The sequence below is a fragment of the Oncorhynchus tshawytscha genome, linkage group LG10, assembly GCF_018296145.1.
Source record: "Oncorhynchus tshawytscha isolate Ot180627B linkage group LG10, Otsh_v2.0, whole genome shotgun sequence".
Classification (NCBI taxonomy): Eukaryota; Metazoa; Chordata; class Actinopteri; order Salmoniformes; family Salmonidae; genus Oncorhynchus; species Oncorhynchus tshawytscha.
Window position 1 is genome coordinate 13,608,184 of NC_056438.1, and position 14,985 is coordinate 13,623,168.

A 14,985-nucleotide genomic window follows, 5' to 3' on the forward strand; every position below is an offset into this window, starting at 1 on the left:
AACGTCACTTTAATCTACTTACTCCACACATTCAGGCATAACCTAGAATGTATTGTCTGACTAGAACATGTTGTAATCTGGGGACAGCGGAAACCAGATGACTTCCCCAAATCTCTGAAGATTAAAGAGATTACCGGCCTCCCAAATGGCACCCTATTCACTATATAGGCTACTAGTGCATTATTGATTAGAACCCTATGGCCCCTGTTAAAGCAATGTGCACTATAAAAGGGCAAATTTGGAATGCTGCCGGGGATAACTGCTGCATTCATATGATACCCTTCCCTCACGATAACAGCTGTTATTCCAACTACTTCCAAGACGAGTCGTACTTATCCACTGGTACCAGACCCTAGTCATCCAACCATCCCACATCCAGCTGCCATGCTGTCATTCTGCCAAAACCACATTGGGTTCTCAAAACGATTTTGAGGTACATTGATCTAATAATTTGTCATTTAGAAAATATATATATCACAGGTGGTTGGTGGCACCTTAATTGGTGGGGGGGGCAGGCTCATGGTAATGGCTGGAGCAGAACAGGTGGAGGAACAGCTGGAGCGGAACATGGTTTCCATGTGTTTGGTGCCATTCCATTTGCGCCGTTCCAGACATTATTATGAGCCGTCCTCCACTCAGCAGCCTCCACTGAACTATATATATGTTGATCTGTTTTTAGTTTACTGTAAGTAGTATCCCCAACCGCCCACCCTAATGGGCAAACTGCCCCCAGGGCAATCAATGATACTTATTATTAGCATTTTCCAAGTGATCTATATGTAACTTCTTTGAGTTAAACAATAGATTTTGAGATACTTTAGAATGGATTTCATATTGACTGCAGACTCCATGTGAAATATCATACCAGTTCTAATGATGCCAATTTAAAAAAATAAATGAACCTTTTTTGATGAACCTCCTTTAAATGTTCACACCCAATGGAACAAAAACATGTTCTCTGATTTATGCCCTTACTAATTTTGTAATTTATTTTGTAAAGGAAGAGGGGGCAGTACATCAAAACCTCATAGTGAGGATATGAATCATGTGCAACGTAATTTGGTTCCGATATTTGACTTATTTAATTGAAATGAGATACCTAGACTTTAGCTTTTAAGGTTCAATGACTCTGAAATTCCAAAATAAAACATATAAAATAGATTTTTAACGCACTAATCTTCAGGGACCATTTTGCCCCATAGAGTGGGCCGCCCCCCCCCCCCCCACCCCCACCCAAAACACCCCCTTTCTTAAGTTTATGTTTCTATTGAATAATAATAAAGAAAATAACAGATTCTTATTTCCCTTCAACATGTGTTTGCTTAAGGATAGCCAGTGTGCACATACTGTATCTAAATATTACCAAAAGTTGCCTTTTTATGTCAGAATATAGACATTTCTCTTAAGGTGGACGTTACCTTATGACATAACATAAGCATGCTGCATTCATGAATCCGCTGTTCATCCATATGATATGAGAAAGAAAGACCATAGCCTTTCCTAACTTTGGGATCCATCATTTAATGCATATGATTACATTAATTACAAATCAATTGATTACTAAGCAATTAGTATTAAAATAGGGTATGCATGCCATTTCTATTTCATACTGTGCAGTAAACTTGAACTACAAATGAACTTTTACTACTGTGTAGCCTAATCATTTTTTCTCTTTAATTGTGTTCAATATTAAATGTTGATATTGTCATGTTTCTAGGCCTACTTTAGCAATGTATTCAATTCAAATTGCGAGAGAGTGAGAGACAGAGAGAGAGTGAGAGACAGAGTGAGAGAGTGAGAGAGCTAGAGAGAGAGAGATTGAGAGAGAATGAGAGAGAGAGAGAGCGAGAGAGCTAGAGAGAGAGAGATTGAGAGAGAGAGAGAGAGAGAGAGAGAGAGAGAGTGGGGGCTATACTGGTGATGATGGTGTGGGGTTAGACAGGATAGCCTAGCCTACTACGAGGGGGAGAGGGTTTGTAGGAGGGGCTTAAAATTATACATCTCTTATATTGAAAGTTCGAGCCAGTGGCTGGGATAATTTGTATTTTATCCTGAAACTGAACATTAGCCGCTGTAACCATCCACCTCTCGCACCTGGCAATACACCTGCCTGTTGTTACGGTCAACACCCGCACGAGACCTCCGGGCTTCACTAACGGTAAGAGGGAAAAAATTCCACCGGCCGGCAGCGCTAGATATTTGGAGCACGTTGTCGGCTGTGAACATAGTCTAGCCTATCGATCACTTACGCTAACGGTATCCATCTATGATCGATCATTATGATTTCGTAATATTTTTTAAATAATATTCTAACGAATATTTTTTTTCTCAATTCTAAATACTGTTTTCATAGAAGGCAACGTAGCCTATAGCCTACGTGTGGTCGCGTTTTCTGCATAACCTTCAGTCTCTGTACCAAGCCTTTTCTCATATTAGGAACCGATTATCCCACCATCATATTCTTATCCGCCATTTTGTGTCCAATTTAAGGAATTTATAAGAGACTGAGTAACGGGATGGTAAAGCTAACACAATGATTCGATATGGATGGTCTAATGAAACGGGTTCATCCTCCACATTTGTAGCCTTATGTAGGTTTGCTATTCCACTGTATAGCATTATGGCATTGTGTGCCTGTCTGTGTTCTAGGCCTATATGCAATGCATAGGGATGAATGATGCCGGTAGCCCATATGATTGAATATCGATATGATCAAAGATTCATCCAATCACCGTTGAGGATGCAATGCTGTACCTGACAGCGCCTCAGACTATTTTAATAAATGCATAGTCTGAAACGAAAAAGAAAACACACATATGTTTATCAGATATCACCTTGCGGCATCACTTTTGTGATATTTGTTTCTTCTTATATCCAATGATAGCTATGCAGTCAATGTGGAACGCTGAAAGCCCCGGCTAAAGCAGTCCCATACGGACAGATGGGGGCGGGCAGGATAGGGGGATATAACGGGGCAGAGTTGCCAAGTTATGATGAATAATTCCTTTATCCACAACATTGATTCGGAGTATTCCTTAAATTTCGGGTGCGTACATGTGTTCTATGAAAACGTATGTGCGCAATGCCATGGCAGCGGTAAGGGAGCCTCTGAGCGGTGCGCCCGCCTCCAGTGTGTCTACATACAGCATGTGCTTGGGTAGAAGAGTCGTGACAACTACAATTGTGAGGTTCTCTATACGCTGGTGCACGTGTGGTGCCATTTACGTAGGTCCCTAGGTAGGCCTATAAGCTTAGGCTATTTCTCAGAAATGAGCTATAACAGCAATTCCTGTAATTCTAGGTATACATTTTGTCACGCCCTGGTCAAAGTATTTTGTGTTTATCTTTATGTATTTGGTCAGGCCAGGGTGTGGCATGGGGTTTTTGTAATTGTGGTGTGTTTGTCTTGGGGTTTTGGTGGTGGTATTGGGATTGTAGCTTAGTGGGTTGTCTAGCAAGGTCTATGGCTGTCTGGAGTGGTTCTCAATCAGAGGCAGGTGCTTATCGTTGTCTCTGATTGGGAACCATATTTAGGCAGCCATATTCTTTGAGTTTGTCGTGGGTGATTGTCCTTAGTGTCCTATGTGTACTCGTTGTTAGTTTGCACCAGATAGGCTGTTTCGGTTTCGTTTATTGTTTTTTTGTAAGTTCGTGTTTCTTTGTTATATTAAACATGGATCGCAATCGACACGCTGCAGTTTGGTCCGACTCTCCTTCATCACCACTAGAAAACCGTTACAGAATCACCCACCACCAACGGACCAAGCGGCGTGTCAACAGGCAGGAGCAGCCGAAAAAGGAGATGCTCACCAAGGATTTCTGGTCATGGGAGGAGATCTTCGACGGGAGAGGACCCTGGGCTAAACCAGGGGAGTGTAGCCGCCCAAAGGAGCAACAGGAGAAGAGGCAACAGAGGCAGCAGCAGCAGGAGCAGCAGCAGCTACAGTGGGAGAGGTTGCACCACCTGGAGTATGGACATGGGAGGAGGAATTGGACGGTAAAGGACCCTGGAATGAGCCTGGAGATTATTGTCGCCCCAAAGCCGAGCTGGAGGCAGCAAAAGCAGAGAGGCGGCATTATGAGGAGCTAGCACGGCAGAGCGGATGGAAGCCCGAGAGTCAGCCCCAAAAATTTCTTGGGGGGCTTACAGGGAGTATGGCTATGCCAGGTAGGAGACCTGCGCAAACTCCCTGTGCTTACCGGGGGGCTGGAGAGACCGGGCAGGCACCGTGTTATGCTGTGGAGCGCATGGTGTCTCCAGTGCGGGTGCACAGCCCGGTTCGGTATATTCCAGCTCCTCGTATCGGCCGGGCTAGAGTGGGCATCGAGCCAGGTAAGGTTGGGCAGGCTCGGTGCTCAAGAGCTCCAGTGCGCCTGCACGGTCCGGTCTATCCAGTACCACCTCCACACCCCAGCCCTCCGGTAGCAGCTCCCCGCACCAGGCTTCCTGTGCGTGTCCTCGATCCAGTACCACCAGTTCCAGCACCACGCACCAGGCCTTCAGTGTGCCTCGCCTGTTCAGCGCAGCCAGCGCTTTTCTCCTCTCCTGCGCTGCTGGAGTCTCCCACCTGTTTAACGCAGCCAGAGCCTTCCTCCTCTACAGCGCTGCCGGAGCCTCCCGCCTGTTCAGCGCAGCCAGAGCCTTTCTCCTCTACAGCGCTGCCGGAGCCTCCCGCCTGTTCAGCGCAGCCAGAGCCTTCCTCCTCTACAGCGCTGCCGGAGCCTCCCGCCTGTTTAGCGCAGCCAGAGCCTTTCTCCTCTCCTGCGCTGCCGGAGTCTCACGCCTATCTAGCGCTGTTAGAGCTTTCCTCATCTCCAGCGCTGCCGGAGTCTTCCGCCTGTTTAGCGCAGCCAGAGCCTTCCTCCGACACAGCGCTGCAGGAGTCTCCCGCCTGTTCAGCGCAGCCAGAGCTGCCAGTCTGCATGAAGCAGCCAGAGCTGTCAGTCTGCATGGAGCAGTCAGAGCTGTCAGTCTGCATGGAGCAGTCAGAGCTGTCAGTCTGCATGGAGCAGTCAGAGCTGTCAGTCTGCATGGAGCAGCCAGAGCTGTCAGTCTACATGAAGCAGCCCGAGCTGCCAGTCTGCATGAAGCAGCCAGTCTACATGGAGCAGCCAGAGCTGTCAGTCTACATGAAGCAGCCCGAGCTGCCAGTCTGCAGGAAGCAGCCAGTCTACATGGAGCAGCCAGAGCTGTCAGTCCGCATGGAGCAGCCAGAGCTGTCAGTCCGCATGGAGCAGCCAGAGCTGTCAGTCTGCATGGAGCAGCCAGAGCTGTCAGTCCGCATGGAGCAGCCAGAGCTGTCAGTCTACATGAAGCAGCCCGAGCTGCCAGTCTGCATGAAGCAGCCAGTCTACATAGAGCAGCCAGAGCTGCCAGTCTGCATGAAGCAGCCAGAGCTGTCAGTCTGCATGGAGCAGTCAGAGCTGTCAGTCTGCATGGAGGAGCCAGAGCTGTCAGTCTACATGAAGCAGCCCGAGCTGCCAGTCTGCATGAAGCAGTCAGTCTACATGGAGCAGCCAGAGCTGTCAGTCCGCATGGAGCAGCCAGAGCTGTCAGTCTACATGAAGCAGCCCGAGCTGCCAGTCTGCATGAAGCAGCCAGTCTACATGGAGCAGCCAGAGCTGTCAGTCTGCATGAAGCAGCCAGAGCTGTCAGTCTGCATGGAGCAGCCAGTCTGCATGGAGCAGCCAGTCTGCACGGAGCTGTCAGTCTGCACGGAGCTGTCAGTCTGCACGGAGCTGTCAGTCTGTAAGGAGCTGCCAGTCTGCAAGGAGCTGCCAGTCTGCAAGGAGCTGCCAGTCAGCACGGAGCCGCCAGAGCGGTCAGTCTGTAAGAAGCCGCCAGAGCTGTCAGCCTATATGGAGCAGCTAGTGCCGCCAGTCTGCCCAGCGCCGCCAGTGCCCCCAGTCTGCCCAGCATCGCCAGTCTGCCCAGCGCCATCAGTCTGCCCAGCATCGCCAGTCTGCCCAGCATCGCCAGTCTGCCCAGCATCGCCAGTCTGCCCAGCATCGCCAGTCTGCCCAGCACCGCCAGTCTGCCCAGCGTCGTCAGTCTGCCCAGCGTCGTCAGTCTGCCCAGCACCGCCAGTCTGCCCAGCGTCGCCAGTCTGCCCAGCGTCGCCAGTCTGCCCAGCGTCGCCAGTCTGCCCGGCGCCGCCAGTCTGCCCGGCGCCGCCAGTCTGCCCGGCGCCGCCGGTCTGCCCAGCATCGCCAGTCTGCCAGACTCTTCCAGATCTGCCAGTCAGCCAGACTCTTCCAGATCTGCCAGTCAACCAGACTCTTCCAGATCTGCCAGTCAACCAGACTCTTCCAGATCTGCCAGTCAACCAGACTCTTCCAGATCTGCCAGTCAACCAGACTCTTCCAGATCTGCCAGTCAACCAGACTCTTCCAGATCTGCCAGTCAACCAGACTCTTCCAGATCTGCCAGTCAGCCAGGATCTGCCAGTCAGCCAGGATCTGCTGAAACCACCAGCCAGCCAGGAGCTGGTAGATCTATCTACCTGCCTGAGTTTCCTCTCACTCCTGAGCTTCCTCTCACTCCTGAGCTTCCTCTCACTCCTGAGCTTCCTCTCACTCCTGAGCTTCCTCTCACTCCTGAGCTTTCTCTCACTCCTGAGCTTTCTCTCACTCCTGAGCTTTCTCTCACTCCTGAGCTTTCTCTCACTCCCGAGCTTTCTCTCACTCCCGAGCTTCCCCTCAGTCCCGAGCTGCCTCGGTCCCGAGCTGTCCTTCAGTCCCGATCTGTTCCTCAGTCCAGTGGGGTTCTGGGTGAGGACTACTAGGCCATGGTCGGCGGCGAGGGTGGACTATCCAGGGACGAAGGGAGAGGGGACTAAGACATTAAAGGAGTGGGGTCCACGTCCCGCGCCGGAGCCGCCACCATGGACAGACGCCCACCCGGACCCTCCCTATTGTTTTGAGGTGCGTTCGGGAGTCCGCACCTTAGGGGGGTTCTGTCACGCCCTGGTCAAAGTATTTTGTGTTTATCTTTATGTATTTGGTCAGGCCAGGGTGTGGCATGGGTTTTTGTAATTGTGGTGTGTTTGTCTTGGGGTTTTGGTGGTGGTATTGGGATTGTAGCTTAGTGGGTTGTCTAGCAAGGTCTATGGCTGTCTGGAGTGGTTCTCAATCAGAGGCAGGTGCTTATCGTTGTCTCTGATTGGGAACCATATTTAGGCAGCCATATTCTTTGAGTTTGTCGTGGGTGATTGTCCTTAGTGTCCTATGTGTACTCGTTGTTAGTTTGCACCAGATAGGCTGTTTCGGTTTCGTTTATTGTTTTTTTGTAAGTTCGTGTTTCTTTGTTATATTAAACATGGATCGCAATCGACACGCTGCAGTTTGGTCCGACTCTCCTTCATCACCACTAGAAAACCGTTACACATTTACCTTTTGTAAAGACAATGTATAGGCGCACATGTTATGCATTATGGACAAGGGCTATTTTCTAGCCTATGGCGGGTTTTATTTCTCCACATTCCATTGGGGTTGAGATACTCGGTCAAGGGCAGCACGAGGAGGTGAGTGCTGGAGACGGAGTGAGACTTATTTCTTATATCCAACCTGCCCATACAGTGCGCGTGCCGTGCGCCAAAGAGCGCGTGTGCGTGCGCTCGCGTGTCTGCTCCTTCCCTCGGCCTGCTTTGTGATCTGATTCCACTTGACGGTTTGGAATTCGGGAATGAAAGAGGGGAGACGTGACTGTGTACTCATGATTAGACGCATCAAGGGACAGTTGGAAGATGAGAGCAGATTCGGAGCATCAACTGCCCAACATTTTATAGATAGACACGTTTCTCTTTCATCCCACTCTGTCATTCTCTCTCTCTCCAGGCCCTCTTGCTCTCACTCGACCTCTCTCCCTTTACTCTTATGCATTCTCTCACTTTCGCTCTCTCTCTACCTCCCTGTCTCTATCTCCCCCTCTCTCTCTATTTCCAACCCCTCTCTCTCTCTCTATCTCTATCTCCCCCTCTCTCTCGCTCTCTCTCTCTATCTCCCCCTCTCTATCTCCCACCCGCTTTCCAACTATCTCCCACCCTCTTTCCCCTACCCCCTCTCTATATATCCCCCTTTCTCTCGCTTTCACTCGTTCTGTTTCTATCTCTCTTTTCCTCTCACTTTTATTGTATATATCTATCTCTCTATCTGTCTCTGTTGTCTGTCTTTCTCTCTCCTCCAATGCTGTCTCAGTCAAACAAACACCTTGTAGCATCATCCATCCTTCCATCCCTCTGCACCTTGCACATTTACACGTTTCTAGCAAGTTTCTTATATGCTAGCATCCTTCCATCTATCTATAAAAATATAGCAAAGCAGCTTTTAACAGAGGCTCCGTAACAAGTAGCCTGATAGACTCAGAGTAAGTAAGCTGTTTGGGACATTAGCCTAAAGCATTTTCAAAGAGCATGCCCGAGGGAGTGGGAGTACGGCCCAAATGGCGCCTATTCCCTATGTAGCGCACTACTTTGACGATGGTCCATAGGGGTTCTGGTGAAAAGTAGTGCACTACATAGGGTATAGGGTACTATTTGGGACATAGCCTGGGAGATTATTCAGTCTATATGTGCTGGTGAGGCAGAGGGGGAGAGGTGGGGGACCAGAGGTGAGGGGGAGGAGGCGGATAGCCTGGCACTATTGTCCCGCCTGAGCAGTTTTATGTTTTATCATGAAGGGCCCCTACTACTTACTCATGGTTGATCGGGGCAACTGCAAAGTCATCTAGGGAGTAAAGCTTTAGTTTGTGCGCACACACACACACACACACACACACACACACACACACACACACACACACACACACACACACACTCTTACATCTGCTCCCCCTTCATCCGTTCTCTTTTTCATCCATTCACCCCTTCTGTTACACACACGTGCACACAGCACACACCCATAACTCTATAAACACTCAATCACCACCCGCTCACCACCCGATATTCATTCGCCTGGTCACATTCATCCACCCCTACCCCCTCCCTCCCATCCTTTTTCACCCAAAAGCAATTCTGGTGAAGCTCATTGATTCAGACTCACTGGGGTGCCCTCTATATCCACACAGTGCTGAGTACTGACTCTGCAGTACACATACGCACACACACACACACACACACACACACACACACACACACACACACACACACACACACACACACACACACACACACACACACACACACACACACACACACACACACACACACACACACACACACACACACACACACACACACAGAGTTGGTCCTCATGCATAGCCTACATACTGATCCAAGAAAAGGTCTGTATTTTTCCACCGTAATAGTAAAGGTTAGGTGGAGGTGGAGGTTAAGCTGATCCTAGATCTGTGTGGATGGGCTAACTCTCTTCCCGAAATGAGTGACAGATAGAGAAAGGTAAAAGCAGGGATGAGATCAGTGCAGTCATCAACATGATAACCATCAGCTGTTCAATCTTGGCAGTATCTTGCTACGTTTGCTTGTTCTTGATGCCGACCTAAAGGGTCGTGTTGATTGGGCACAAAACAGAAGACAAAAGACTGAAACAAAAATAAACGCTCATTTTATTTTCCGTTGCGTGTCCTACTGAAAATGACGAGCCATCTTTCTTGTTTAATGGACCTCTAGGGAGACAGACTCATGCCTTCATCATTCACACCTGGATAAGAATAGGATTGTTACGTTCATATCTGTTTTATAAGAGTTTTTTATTTTTATTTACATAATGATAAGAATAAAAGGTGTACGCACTTGTAACGTTTTGTTTCACTTTCTTCCACCACCCCCAATCCCATCCCATCTCCCCCACTCCCAGCTCATTAAATGGGTGTCTGTTTTGTTTATGGTTATGTTTGTGTGTTAGTGTTTGCTTGGTCCAGTGCAGCTCTAGTATGATGTATGTCTATATTTCTGCAGCTCTATAATTATGTATGTCTATATATCTGCAGCTCTAGTATGATGCATGTCTATATTTCTGCAGCTCTAGAATTATGTATGTCTATATTTCTGCAGCTCTAGTATGATGTACATCTATATTTCTTCTTTTTGAAGTTTCCTAACCTAAACCAAGGTTATTGTTTGTAATCACCCTTAATAATCAGATAGAGACATAGAGGGGGAAATGAGTCTTGAAATTATGCCAGATATCAGGATAGTAAGTTTGGGATTGGGACAAAAAGATAATGATAGGATAAGAGAGAGAGAGAGATAGAGCGAGTGAGAGAGAGAGAGGTAGAGATAGAGCGAGTGAGAGAGAGGTAGAGATAGAGCGAGTGAGAGAGAGGTAGAGATAGAGCGAGTGAGAGAGAGGTAGAGATAGAGAGAGCATGAGAGAGAGCACGAGAGAGCTAGAGAGAGAGCACGAGAGAGCTAGAGAGAGAGAGGTGGAGAGATAGAGAGAAAGAGGTGGAGAGATAGAGAGAAAGAGGTGGAGAAATAGAGAGAAAGAGGTGGAGAGAGAGAGAAAGAGGTGGAGAGATAGAGACAACGAGAGAGAGATAGATAGATAGAGAGGTAGAGAGATAGAGATAGATAGAGAGAGAGATAGAGACAGTGAGAGTCAGAGAGATAGAGAGATAGATAGATAGAGAGAGAGAGCTACAGATGTGGTGATAGAAAAATACAGTAAAAATAGGTAGAAAGAGAGTGAGATTTACTGCACTCGTGTTTGATGATGATGCCCTCAAAAAGGTCTAAAACTAGGCCACATATTGATGGCAGTTAAATGCGATGTCCCATAACGTGTGTGATATTCTCTAGCGGAGAAATGATCTAACTCCGACTGATTAACCATTATACGAATGAGAGCTCCGGGTACAAGCTGCCAAAAGAACAGATCTAGGATCAGTGCACCCCCAATACTAACCTTAACCATTAGAAGGGGGAAGCCAAAACTGATCTCAGATCAGCAGCTATAGGAGTGAAATACTGTACAGGTGAAATCAAGAGGACAAGTGTATAAATATGTCATGGGATTTTACCACAGAGAGTTATGTAAACACACAAGCATGAACACATGGACTAGATATGGAGGGAGGGAGGGAGGGAGGGAGGGAGGGAGGGAGGGAGGGAGGGAGGGAGGGAGGGAGGGAGGGAGGGAGGGAGGGAGGGAGGGAGGGAGGGAGGGAGGGAGGGAGAGAGAGAGAGAGAGAGAGAGAGGTAGAGAAGGAGGGAGAGAGGGTGGGAAGGAGGAAGAAAGAGATGGAGGGAGGTAGAGAGGGCGGAAGGAGAAAGAGAGAGAGAAGGTGGGAAGAATGGAGGGAGGGAAGGAGGGAGGGAGGTAGAGAGGGAGGAGGGAGAAAGAGAAAGAGTGAGAGAGACAGGGGGGGGCACTGCAGCAAACGAGGAAGAGAGATTTATTTAAATGCCAGATTCTTCAGTGTAGCCTAATTCAGGAATCTCCTTTTAGATCATGTTGATTGGTCCGTCCTGTTTACATGAGAAGAGAGAGAATTGTCTAAGGAATTTATTTCAGTTGGCTGATTTCCTTCTGTGAACTGTCACTCAGGAAAATCTTTGAAATTGTTGCATGTTGCATTTATATTTCTGTTCAGTGTAATAGGTTAAAAAAAGATTAAGGAACATTTCATGGGGACTGTGAGGAGACACACACAGATACAGTACAATTATTATTATTATTAGCGTTGTATTTTTAATGTGTGTGACTGTCCTTGTCTATCGCTGCTGCTTCGGAAAAATAGAATGGGGATCCGAATAAACCAAACACTCACGTGTCTTCACTAACATTTTCAAACTGTCCCTGACCAAGTCTGTAATACCAACATGTTTGAAGCAGCCCAAGAATGCCATGGTAACCTGCCTAATGACTATCGCCCCGTAGCACTCACATCTGTAGCCATTAAATGTTTTGAAAGGCTGGTCATGGCTCACATCAACACCATCATCCCAGACACCTTGGATCCACTTCAATTCACATATCGCTCCAATAGATCCACAGATGACGCAATCTCTTTTGCACTCCAACCTGCCCTTTCCCACCTGGACAAAAGGAACACCTAGGTGAGAATGCTGTTAATTGACTACAGTTCAGCTTTCAACACCATAGTGACCTCCAAGCTCATCACTAAGTTCAGGACCCTGGGACTGAACACCTGCAATTAGGTCCTGGACTTCCAGATGTGACGCACCAAGGTGGTGAAGGTAGGCAACAACACATCCGCCACGCTGACCCTCAACATGGGTGCCCCTCAGGGATACGGCTTAATCCCCTCCTGTACTCCCTGTTCACCCACGACTGGTATGGTTGGGGCTGTTACAGTGTCCATATTACAGCCACTCTGGCGGTCACGAGTCATGAAGGCAGTCAAATTACATGTGAATGTTTAGTCACGGTAACTAGGCTTCTCCAAACTCTGATGCTGCTGCTGGTCATTAGTAGCCTACCAAACTTGCTAACTGCCTGGTACTATCAATGCAAATGTGATGGGAAATCTAATCAAACACTTCATGAAAGCCCATGAGCTCAAGTTGCGCAAAATTTCTATAGGCTATGCAATTGCGTGAGAAAACAGAGTGATGGCCTCTATTAAAAAAAGGAGGATCACATCAGCTTTCTATAGGCTAGGCCTACTATATTTATTTATCAACTTTCCTAATATTAAGCACATTTCTTCTCTTTACAACAGGAGTATAGCCTACCTGTCTGGCATGAAAATGAAACACAGGAAACAGCGTCCTCCATTCGCTATTTAAGTGCCGAGATGACATTTTTCCACCCCCTGCCCCTGTTTCGAGACAGGTGCATGATAATGGTCCGTTCTAAATAAAAACAAATTTAACACATATTATTTAGTATATGTAAAGACCAAATTAAATCAAGAATAGTCTGATGGGTGGGTAACAATATCAGCCTATCGGTTGTGAATCATGCCCAGCTTTTGTGCAGTAAGGCAAGAAAGTGCCTTTTCTTTGTGACTTTTTCAAATCGTAGTCGCAGTAGTCATAGGCCTATACACCTTAGATCAGTGGTTAGATGTAACCACTGATGTGTACAGTGCATTCGGGAAAGTATTCAGACCACTTCCCTTTTTCCACATTTTGTTACGTTACAGCCTTATTCTAAAATGGATTAAATGAGTTTGTTTCCTCATCAATCTACACACAATACACTGTTGTGTCTTTACTATCATTAAATTGAAGACTTATAGTTTTTATCAAAGATTCTCTGTAATTAGTATTCCGCGGTCAACTGATTAATCATGTAACTAATTAACTAGGAAGTCGGGCACCAAGGGAAATATTCAGATTACAAAGTTATCATTTCCTAAAATAACTTTTCAGATATTTTATCTGATCAATTAGTCTTCGAATTAATGAATTATTTACTTTACCTCACGTTAGTCTCATTCCAAACGTCGTAAATTGTTGGTTATCTGCACGAACCCCGTCTTCACTATGAGTCATCCATACATCAATTGTCTTAAATAATTTATTTATTACTAACTAAGTAATTCACAGAAATGAATAAACAAACAGTAAATATGGTTACAAGAAATTATAGGAGAATGTGCCCTGGTGGGCTAAACTGGCATGGCGGCTTGTTAGACAAAAGGGGAGGTGGGGGTCGACTAAGAAGTCACTACAAAGTGATAATTACAACAATTGAAAAGCTAGTCCTTTGCACATGAACGCTCACTCATTCGGGAACAATTGCAATCAATACATATATTTACGCTCAGTGTCTGGTCAAAAATAGTGCACTAAATAGGGAATAATTGGGATGCAGACGTCTATTTCAAACCTTGACACATCTGTCGCCGTGTACCTTCAATTACGTAAAGGGATAACGTACAGTAGTGTTCTAATCTCTGTCAAGTCCTCTGTGTTTATTACAGGACAGCAGTGTGTGTGTGTGTGTGTGTGTGTGTGTGTGTGTGTGTGTGTGTGTGTGTGTGTGTGTGTGTGTGTGTGTGTGTGAGTGTGTGTTTATGTGTGTGTGTGTGTGTGTACTGTCTGTGTGGTGTGTGTGTGTGTGTGTGTAGTCAGAGCACCACAAGAGTGTGACATTAGCACTGTATAGCCTAAATCCTCCTCTTTGCTGTCCTCCTCTGTTGACATCATGTGACTACTAGTCTGTTTCACTGCTGTTTCAAAGGAAGAGAGAAACAATTTGAGGGCAGATTATATTCTGTTCTGTATTATATTATATTATATTATATGTACTATATTACATTATACAGTATGTGGTTTGAGCATATCACTCAGTGCCTCTTTGTACACTACTTTGCCTGCCTACCGTCCAATGTTGTTAAAGGACATCATTTACTGTATGTTTCAATAGGGAATGGTTGTTTGAGTTTGACGCATCCATATCTCCTGTTACCAATAGACCTTCAACTCCTATCTTTAACACTGATACTATGACAAACGGAAGAACTGCAGAAATTACTTTCACTCTCCACACTCTTCGAATTAGTGGTTCCTCAAGGAACCCTGGAGTTCCTCAAAGAACCCTGGAGTTCCTCAAGGAACCCCTGGAGATTCTCAAAGAACCCTGGAGTTCCTCAAAGAACCCTGGAGTTCCTCAAGGAACCCTGGAGTTCCTCAAAGAACCCTGGAGTTCCTCAAGGAACCATGGAGATCCTCAAAGAACCTTGGAGTTCCTCAAGGAACCATGGAGATCCTCAAAGAACCCTGGAGTTCCTCAAGGAACCCCTGGAGATCCTCAAAGAACCCTGGAGTTCCTGAAAGAACCCTGGAGTTCCTCAAGGAACCCTGGAGTTCCTCAAAGAACCCTGGAGTTCCCCAAGGAACCATGGAGATCATCAAAGAACCTTGGAGTTCCTCAAAGAACCATGGAGATCCTCAAAGAACCCTGGAGTTCCTCAAGGAACCATGGAGATCCTCAAAGAACCCTGGAGTTCCTCAAGGAACCATGGAGATCCTCAAAGAACCCTGTGTGTGTGTGTGTGTGTGTGTGTGTGTGTGTGTGTGTGTGTGTGTGTGTGTGTGTGTGTGTGTGTGTGTG

The 14,985-nt window shown here is 46.8% G+C and overlaps 1 protein-coding gene across 1 annotated transcript in view; it reads left to right on the plus strand.

Annotated features, from left to right (window-relative positions):
* Positions 1-2,007: 2,007 nt before the first annotated feature.
* The window catches only part of LOC112259748 (histidine N-acetyltransferase), a 33,968-nt gene continuing 20,990 nt past the window's right edge, over positions 2,008-14,985 (plus strand). Inside the window, exon 1 of the mRNA XM_024434375.2 lies at positions 2,008-2,158. The gene's annotated coding sequence lies outside the window, so the exon portion shown is untranslated. The remainder of the gene's footprint in view (positions 2,159-14,985) is intronic.